Source organism: Penaeus japonicus, unplaced genomic scaffold (genome assembly GCF_977035675.1).
Source record: "Penaeus japonicus unplaced genomic scaffold, GWHDUDI00000001_assembly GWHDUDI00000011, whole genome shotgun sequence".
NCBI lineage: Eukaryota > Metazoa > Arthropoda > Malacostraca > Decapoda > Penaeidae > Penaeus > Penaeus japonicus.
This window is the reverse complement of record NW_028234413.1, coordinates 19,229,741-19,239,740: the sequence shown is the minus strand read 5'-3', so window position 1 is coordinate 19,239,740 and position 10,000 is coordinate 19,229,741. Positions and strand designations below refer to the sequence as shown.

The following is a 10,000-nucleotide window of genomic DNA, read 5'->3' as shown; positions in this document are numbered from 1 at the left end:
GATAGACGTCGACAAGGATGTGAAAGAGCGTCTGCAACTGACGTTTCGATATTACGCTTTCATCGAAAAGGAAATTCCGAAGAGGACATGATATCGAAATGGTAATCACGTATCTGGCATTGTTGATTCTCATCAACAATATCATTTTAGGTCCATTGATGCTGATTACTAATATCATCTGAACATCACTGATTCTTATTAACAATAACGTTTTAACGCCACTGATTCTCATTATTTTTTTTTTTTTTTTCTAATCGGGACATAACTTTCTAACTTTTAAGGAGGTAGGCCTGCCAACAACCCCTTTGCCTCACCTCGCTTTTCGTCGCCTCCTTTTACCTCGCTTCGGGCCGCCTCGGGTACGGCACCGAAGGAGGAGGACGAGGCGGAGGAGCAGCGTGGGGCGGCGTTATCCCGACGGGGCGTCACTCATAGCCCCGGAACCCCCCTGCCTCAGGTCAGCCCCGACACAGCAAAGGTCACCGACTAATATACACTTTAATATCACCGTGAATGATCCACTGTTCCATCACCCTTCACCATGCTGGGGGGAGGGAAGGAAGAGAAGGAGGAGGAGGAGGAGGAGGAGGAGGAGGAGGAGGAGGAGGAGGAGGAGGAGGAGGAGGAGGAGGAGGAGGAGGAGGAGGAGGAGGAGGAGGTGGTGGTGGATGTGCAGCACAGGAAAGAGGGAGAAATTGAGAGAGAGAGAGAGAGAGAGAGAGAGAGAGAGAGAGAGAGAGAGAGAGAGAGAGAGAGAGAGAGAGAGAGAATCCTACCCACTACCAGAGAGAAACGTTTAAAATGTAATTGAAACAGAAAAAAAACAGCCTCTGGGTTCTTCTGTCCCCACAAGGCTCTCAAATACCCCCCCCCCCCTCGCCTACCCTTACCCATATCCCCCCTTCCCCCACCTCATCTCCTGCAACACACGGCCGGAGGTCATGGCGGCCCTAACCTCGCTGCAATTAACCCAAGTCACTTCGCTGTTGCCCAGATAATACGTCAGCCCCGCGTGTTCCTTTCGGTCCGAGTTTCGTGTCGCGGGAACATGTCCTCTGGCGACTCTGGTGTGGCCGAGACTTTAACAGTGATGCTAATAGTCTCATGCAGATAGAAGTGAGCCTTATTCCAAGTATATTTTTTATCAAAAAAGGGATGGCACGAAATAAAAATAGACACATATACACACACACATACATACATACATACATACATACATACCCACATACATACATACATACATACACACACATACATGCACACATACACGCATACATACATACATACATACATACACACACACATGTATATACGTGTGTGTTCAACATCCGAACCAGCGTATGACACGAATGTTTGCCATGAATTTCAAACTCGTCACAGCGTTAAGGTTCTCACATAAACACAGCGCCCTGAAGTGCCATTAACCACTGAAGTTCCCCTCGGCGCACTCGCTCCAGCTGATGACCTCCGATCGCTCGCTTCGTGGCGATCGGAGGCGCGCCATGTGGGTCTTCTTGTCCAGATAGCTTATCGCACATTAACCTAACTGCACTTCCCACCTCTTTTTATTTATGATTTATTTGTTTCCGCGGTTGTTTCTTTCTAGCGCGGCTGATCAATGAGTCTACTTTTCGATGCTGTCCTTTCCAGTGAAGAATTACACACGGTATTTTATTTGTTCTTCCTTCTTCCACCAATAGGGAATAAGTTGGAATAAGATTTTCCTTCCACTCTTTTCTAGTTTCTCTTGTTTTTGTTTTTTTTTCACCGCCACACAAAATGCACCATGTCACTGTTTCTCATCGAATGATACACCATTCATATAAGTACCTAAAAAAACAGTCAATCAAAAAAAAAAACCACACACAACCACTTCAGTTCAAAAACACCCAAAAAAAATCTTCACCGGTTCTTTAAAGACAAAAAAACAACACAAGTTCCGAACACCAGGCGAGGCGGAGAGAGGAAGCCCGGGTTGAACCGAGTCCAGCACGCACGTCACGACACCGCCTGAGCGCAACCTACGTACACCCGCCGAGATCCGTGGCTTCAGCCCGTCTGTACTCGCTGGCTGGGTACACCCCCGACCTCCCTCTTCCCACATGCCGACGTGCCAATTAATACCCATTTTTATCGGCATCCCTGTGAGATGAAATTGTTTGACTTTCTTTGATTTGAGTTTAGTGATGTTGGTTTCGATGTTGGGGATGTCGCGTGGTGTGAAGTGATGTCACTAAGGAGGGTGGATAAGTGTTTGAATATTGGCTGACGAGGCATCTCTCTCTCTTTCTCTGAGGTGCTCCTACCTGAGCTGTTATGAGGGGCATCGCAGCTATCGAATGGATGACGTTCTTTAACTATAGCCCGCCATATATTGCATTACACTGATTTCTCGGACACTTACTTTAGTCTGGAAATATTTGATAGCACTTTTTCTCAATTATTGCAAGTGAAAGACAAATTAAGACGTCATCCGAAGTTCGAATTTTAGACAGGTGGATATGTTTAAATAGAGTGCAATGGCTATCTCTCTCCCATCAAATTCTCTCGGACCGCTCCCATACACGCACACTTATAATCACGCGGGCACTCTCGCACGTACACACACACACACACACACACACACACACACACACACACACACACACACACACACACACACACACACACACACACACACACACACACACACACAGCCACACACACACACACACACACACACACACACACAAATAAAGCAAACAAACAAAGGCACCAAAAGATAAACATTGATAAACAAATCTACAAATACAATGACAAACGCAAACAAAAAGGCATTTGCCAAAGCATAAACGAACAAATGAATAAATATAGACTTTTTTCTAAAACCTACAACAACAAAAAAAATTAACGAGCCCTCGAGGACCAGGCGAAGGAGGAACAACGGAATAAAAGGGAGAAGGAAAGATAAGCGAGAAAGCCGAGGGAAGAAGGGAGGACCGAAGGATATAGGTAAGCCTGACTATAGGTAAAGGAGGCGAGGGTAAGAAGAGGAGGGGGGGGGATGAGAGGGTGATGAAGCACCCATGGTGGGTAAGACTCACTGCACAATGTGTCGAGATTTATGGCCTTATTTGTCCGAATTCGGCTAAATGCTGTCGGGTAAAAAAAATCAGATTTGGTCGAAATTATTAAAGAAAATAAAAAAACATTTATCAACAAGATCATAATTCATCACGAAAACCTCATATAAACAAAACAAAAAAATCTCAATGCCTATCCAGAACAAGAATCAAAACAAGACTTCAATAATATCAAAACATCAGAATATTCCTCCCCGAGTATACACGAGGTGCGTAATCCGGTATAACCCGAGCGCCCACGAACGCGCCTTCCGTTTTCTATAGCGCGCCGACCTCGGGCCCTCCCCCTCCCTCCCTCCCTCCCCCTCAGTGAAAACCCAAAAGACTTAAGAGAGATTTATCATATTTCACCGGTGGTATCATTTTAATCGGGGGTGAGCTTACCTGAGCGGATTCTTCCGGTGGGAGAACGATAAGGTAGTATGTGATCACGTGACAAAAAAAAAGTTAAAAAAAAAACATACCCAACTGTGACCTGTTTTCGACAGACGTCGACAAAACAAACAACAAAAGCGTTCGAACTGAAAATAATAAACCGACCGACGAAAGCAGGAAATAGGACATAAAGGCAGAGAGCGCGCCATTAAAATATCAGCAGACCCGGAGACCGAATAGGCGACCGAAAGAACCCGATATAATGATAATAAAAGAAAGGAGTGAAAATGACACACATCGAGTAATTGGAGAAGGAAATAGAAAACGGAGAAGAAGAAGAAGAAGAATGGGGGAAGGGAATGGAAAGAAAACGAGAGAGTGAGAGAGAGATAGAAAGAGAGAGAGAACGTGAGAGAAAGAGAGAGAGAGAGAAAGAGAACGAGAGAGACAGAGAAAGAGAGAGAGAGAGAGAGAGAGAGAGAGAGAGAGAGAGAGAGAGAGAGAGAGAGAGACTGAGAGAGAGAGAGACTGAGAGAGAGAGAGAGAGAATAGAAATAGAAATAGGGAGAAAGAAATAGAGATGGAGAGAAAGAGAAGATAAAAGAAGAAAGACTTGACCTGTTTATTATTACTTACATTTTTTTCTCACTCCGCAAATCAAAGTCAAATGTGTCTTTATTTTTCCTTTTTTTTGTCATCTCTCCGAGGTAATAGCGCAATAAGGGCGACATCTTCAGCTGTCTTTAGCCCGGAATGACCCTTAACGAGGCAATACACAGAGTCTCGGATGTTTATACTTCCTGTAGTTTCTTAAGAAGTAATTGAATGGGGGGGGGAGTGGAAGGGAGGGAGGGGGTACGGGGTGAGAGAAAGAGAGGAGGGGGTGGGGGAGGGGTGAGAGAAACATGGGAGGGGGTGGGGGGTACGGGGTGAGAGAAAGAAGGGAGAGGGTGGGGGGGAGGGGGGAGAGAAAGAGGGGAGGGGGTGGGTAAGGGGAGGGGGGAGAGAAAGAGAGGAGGGGTAGGGGGTATGGTTACTGATTTCGGATGCTTCTTTGCTATTTATAATTTGTGTCGTGCATAGTGTGCAGATGCAGGGCAAAGCAATAAAAGGAATATTGATGGTGATGGTGTCAGTGATGGTGGTGTTGGTGATGGTGGTGGTGATAATGATGATGAAGATGATGATGACGGTGATGATGATGATGATGATGATGATGATGATGATGATGATGATGATGATGATGATGATGATGATGATGATGATGTTGATGTTGATGTTGATGTTGATGTTGATGTTGATGTTGATGTTGATGTTGATGTTGATGATAATGATAGCTCATAATGTTGCAATAAGCACAACAAGAACTACAATACAACATGAATCCCAAACGACTGGCTGTGAAAGACTACAAAGAACGCAGCTGAAATTCGATAGAACTCATTCCTGGCTGCAACCTTCATAGCCAATGCACAGTAATTGGTCGGAAGTACAGTACTCACCACAAGGCACACGCAACGCTGCAGACGTCATCTTACCTGGAAGAATAAGATTAAAGTTAATATGGTAAAAATTATATCCTTTTCATGATAGTAATTACAATGAGACTACTACAACTACTGCGAATACTAATACTGATACTGCTGGTATCAGTACTATCATTAGGTGGTAATACCGATGATAATAATAATGATGAGAGCAATGAGAGTAATAATGATGATGGTAATAATAACGATAATTACAATAATAATAATGATGATAATATTAATACTGATAATAATAATGATAATAATAATAATCATGATAATAACAATAACAGCAACAATAATAATAATAGTAATAATAATAATAATAATAACAATAACAACAACAACAACAACAACAATAATAACAACGACAACAACAACAATAATAATAATAACATAACAAAAATAACAACCCCAATATATGAAAGCACCTACAACAATAACAACAAAAGTGAACAAACAAGCATAGAGGAGCGTGAGCACATGGATCTTCGTAAGCACTGCCACCTCCGCTTCAGACATGCCGGCAGGGGACAACACAACCCCCGCGTGTGCACCTGCAGATCACATCCCGCTTTCCCGACACGATACCACGTGGACGAGTGAGAGCAGAATGAATCCTTTTACTGGACCCGCTAATCCTTCGATGACCGAGCGGCGTCAATCATTTCCCAATCGCGAGTAGCTGTTAGATTTCTTTGATCTTTTCCGTTGTGTGTGTCTTCCGTGCGTGTGTGTGTGTGGGGGGGGGGGGGATTCCGATCGTGAAGGAAGGATATTCCGATTGCAATGTTGACAGATAAGGAGGGTTTGGGGGTTTTCCCTTTTTAGCGAGAGATAGGTAGGTGGGTCGTCACTTTATTGTGTTTGTTTATATTGAAATTTTATCATATTTTCCAACCCAAACACCTATCCTTCCTTTCTTCCTTCCTTCCTTCCTTCCGTCCAGTCATCCATCCTCTCTTCCTTTCTCCACTTCTTTCACAGATCCATCTATCCATCCACCCTTTCTTTATCTATCGATTCATCTATCCTTCTATATTTCAATTCATTCATTCATTATGTGTTATTTCCTCCTCCCTCCCTTCCTTCCTCCCTTCCTTCCTTCCTTCCTTCTACTGATCCGAACACCTCACCCGAGGTGCGAGAGCAAGCATGGGCGAGCTCGCTAAGCCGGGCTGTCACTCCAAGGGATTATAAAGCTATTATAAGCGCCATTTATCTTTCCTCCTGACACATTTATCCTCCCGGTAGCCGCGACAGAAACCGGAGGACAAAGCATCCCTTGTTCCGACATGGACTTCCACATTGCGAAAAAAAAGAGAAATACAATCCTTGAATGATCTTTTACTCCCATAGGAACAGTATTCCTCTCTGCATGTAAAAGGACAGGTAATATTTATGTGCGCCTGTGCGAGTATATACTGCGCGAAAACACTCAATATGTAAAGTGTCTCCCTTCCGGTGAGTGCTTTGTGATTTACGGGGAACGTTGACTAAGTGTATGTGTATGCTAATTGTTACGGCGGAGGCAGCGGTGTGCGCGTGTCTCGCACGGATTTGCATATCTCTGGGTTTGTTCAAAGGCGTGTCTCTTGGTGGATACGAAATTCCTGATGTAGTTGTGTATGTGTATATGTATATGTATATGTATATGTATATGTATATGTATATGTATATGTATATGTATATGTATATGTATATGTATCATGTGCTTGTACATGCGTATGTATAGTAACTTGGTTATACGTATGTATGTATATAGTTATGTAGTGTGAGTGTGAGTGTCTGTGCACACACACACACACACACACACACACACACACACACACACACACACACACACACACACACACACACACACACACACACACACACACACACACACACACACACACACTCACACAACATCACATGTTACTTTACAGCCCGCGTGTGTCAGGGTGCGTGTTTGTCACATGCACGGTGGGGGTTCATTTGCTTCTATATCTTTGTTTCGTAAACATCAAAACCAGTTGAAGAAGGAACAATTTGAAAGTTTCCTATTACCATTTCTCGCTTACTGCTTTTCAACCTTCTGACCTTCTGAATCACCACATTTTACCAGAAAATTAAACACAAACTTTAACACAAACAAGCTTTCCTTTTTTCCTATCACACTTGACTTTTCTGATGTAATTCCAAGGACGAACACATGCCAATACTGCGAAAAGCGATAGCCATGACGTAAGCAAAAAAAAACAAGTTGAGAGAAATTGTCCCTCGATAATCAAAACTTTATGGCCTCCATGTAAAAAAACACAATAAACACACGGACATACATATACTGTACAGCCAACTGAGTCATAAACAGGAGGTATTTTTTACAGTCAAGGACAACAACAACAACATAATTACGATTAGCTTAGTGTTTGGTTATTTTTGTTGAATTATTCTTATAAACTCGATTTAAAATCTAATTGGCTTAGGTTTAGTTGTGTTTATCACAAAACGTCTCTTTAATTGAAATCTAAAAAAGTGTTGACATGCATGGAATGATTTGGCGTGACTAACTGCCCTACATAAAGTAGTAGAGAGGGAGAGACAGAAGGAATGTGGGAGGGAGGAGGAGGGGTAGAGGGAAATAGAGTGGGAGAGAGAGGGAGAGGGAGAGGGAAAGAGAGAATAAGAGGGAGAGGGGAAGGGAGAGAGAGAGAGAGAGAGAGAGAGAGAGAGAGACAGAGAGAGAGAGAGAGAGAGAGAGAGAGAGGGGGGGGGCAGGGACATGGACAGGGAGAGGTAGAAGGAGAGGGAGAGGGAGAGGGAGAAGGAGAGGAAGAAGGAGAGGGGGAGGAACAGGGACAGGGACAGGAACAGGTAGAGGGGGAGGGAAAGGGAGAGGGAGAGAGAGAAGCAGAGGGAGAGGGAGAGATAGAGAGGCAGATAGACAGAGTAAGAAAGACCAAAAGATACCGAAGCCATTTCTGGTCAATTAGTCAGAGATAGAGAAAGAGAAAGAAAAAAAGGACAGAAAACACGAACGAGAAAAAAAGAGAGGAATAAAAAAAATAAGAGAATGAGAGAAAGAAACAAACAAACAGAACAAGCAACCCAACAAGAACACCCAAGAGACGACATAAACAAAAAGGCCCGGAAATATTATCTCGGACCACCTCGGGCCCCCGGTACCATCTTCTCACCCAAGACACAGACATCAGATAAAAAGAAAAGGACAAAAGATAGAAGAAGAGGAAGAAAAAAAACGCAGCTGGCAGTACAGAAGAATAAAAACAAAACAGGAGAAAAAAGGAAAATACAAAAAATAAAAAGATAGTGATAGAGAGAGAGAGAAAGAGAGAGAGAGAGAGAGAGAGAGAGAGAGAGAGAGAGAGAGAGAGAGAGAGAGAGAGAGAGAGAGAGAGAGAGAGAGAGAGAGAGAGAGAGAGAGAGAGAGAGAGAGAATAATAGAAAGGGAGAGAGAATAAGTGAGAAAAAGAGAAAATGAAAAAAAGAAAGAAGGCGAGAAGGCAAAGAGAGAGAGAAAAAAACAATAACCAACACACCTGACAAGACAGAAGAATAAAAGCAAAACAAAAAGGAAAAGGAAGGAAAACAAAGAAATAAAAGGAAAAAAAGGAGGAAAAGAAGGAAAACGGCATTAGTGTTAAGAGTGGTGGAAGGACAATGATATGAACGCGGACGATAAGAAAGGTCTGTCGAAGGAAAACATGGCAGGGGGGGTTGTGAGGGGAGGGGGGAGGGGGTAAGGAGCTTAGTGTGTCAATGTGAACTACATTTTGAAGCAGCGTTGCCAAGGTGGTAAACCTGTCGCGCAGGTTAACCACGGGGCTTCATACAGACAGGAGTTCGAGTAAAACAATTCAAGGTATAAAAATGGATGCACCAAAGTAGTATAAAAAGGGGGCGTTTAGACAAACACACACCAGATCGGATTTATGAAAGTAACAAATAGTCACTTCCTTAAAAGCACACAAAGACAAAATGCGGACAAAGACAAATCTCTCTCCACCCTCCCACTCCCCATCCTATTCCCCTCCCCATCCCCTTCACAATCCCCTCCTGCTCTACATCATCTCTCCCTCTCCCCTATCACCTACTCCCTTTCCCCTTACCTAAACCCTACCCTTCCTTCCCCCCCTTACATTCTCTCTCCTTACCCCCCCCCCTCCCTTCCCGTCTACCCCTGCTCGTCCCCTTTACCCCCACTCCCCCCCCCCCCTTCCTCTTTCCCTTCCCAACAAGCGAACGTTGACATCGCTGCCCGGTTGTGCGTCTTGCGGCTGACAGAAGACACCAAGAGAGAGAGAGAAGAGAGGGTGGGGGAGTGGGGGGAAAGAGGGGTAGGGGTAGGGGAGGGGGTAAAGGTGAGACGAGCCACAGGTCACCAGGTTGACCACCCAAAACACGTGCGTTTAATTTCTTGGTGCCCGGTCCGGTCTACCTTCCGCCTCCAACGACTCGGCCACTTGGTCACTTGGTGTGAGCGTGTGGTAAGCGGGAGTACCTGGCGAGGGAGCGTGGAAGGGGGTGTACCTTAGCTCGAGAGGGGAAGGAAGGCGTAGGGTACGTCGTAGGCGTGCGGTACCTGTACCTGAAGAACGGAGGGTTGGGTGAGGGATGGATAAGGTCCTTCTGTAACAGTACCTGGGCATTGGGGAGATGAGGTGAAAGGAGGAAGGGAGAGGGGGAGAAGAAGAAGGGGAGAGAGGGAGATGAAGGAAGGGAGACGGGGAGAAGGAGGCTAGGAGTGAAGCGGGAGTGAAGGAGAGATGGAGAGGATGGAGAGAGCAGAGGGAGAAGGAGGAAGAGGAGTAGGAGGAGGGAGATGGGGAGGGATAAGAAAAGGGAGGAAAGAGAGGGAGAGGGAAGACAGGAGAAGAGTAAGGGGAAAGGAGTGGGAAATGAGGAGGTAGGTGAAGAACAGTGAAGGAGGAAAAGAGAGATAGTTGAGAAGGAGAAGGAGAGTTTATGATGGAG

At 44.7% G+C, this 10,000-nt stretch overlaps 1 protein-coding gene across 11 annotated transcripts in view; it reads right to left on the bottom strand.

The window, feature by feature from the left end:
- LOC122264043 (ankyrin repeat and BTB/POZ domain-containing protein 2) overlaps positions 1-10,000 on the bottom strand; it is a 314,129-nt gene that overhangs the window by 66,222 nt on the left and 237,907 nt on the right. For 2 of the 11 annotated variants that reach the window (XM_043032731.2, XM_043032736.2), the window contains exon 1: positions 2,026-2,065. The exons of 6 other annotated variants lie outside the window; for them this stretch is intronic. The gene's annotated coding sequence lies outside the window, so the exon portion shown is untranslated. Of the gene's footprint in view, positions 1-1,906; positions 2,067-10,000 lie in introns of those variants that run through there. 3 more of the 11 variants (XM_043032732.2, XM_043032734.2, XM_043032733.2) reach the window with 3 other exon arrangements.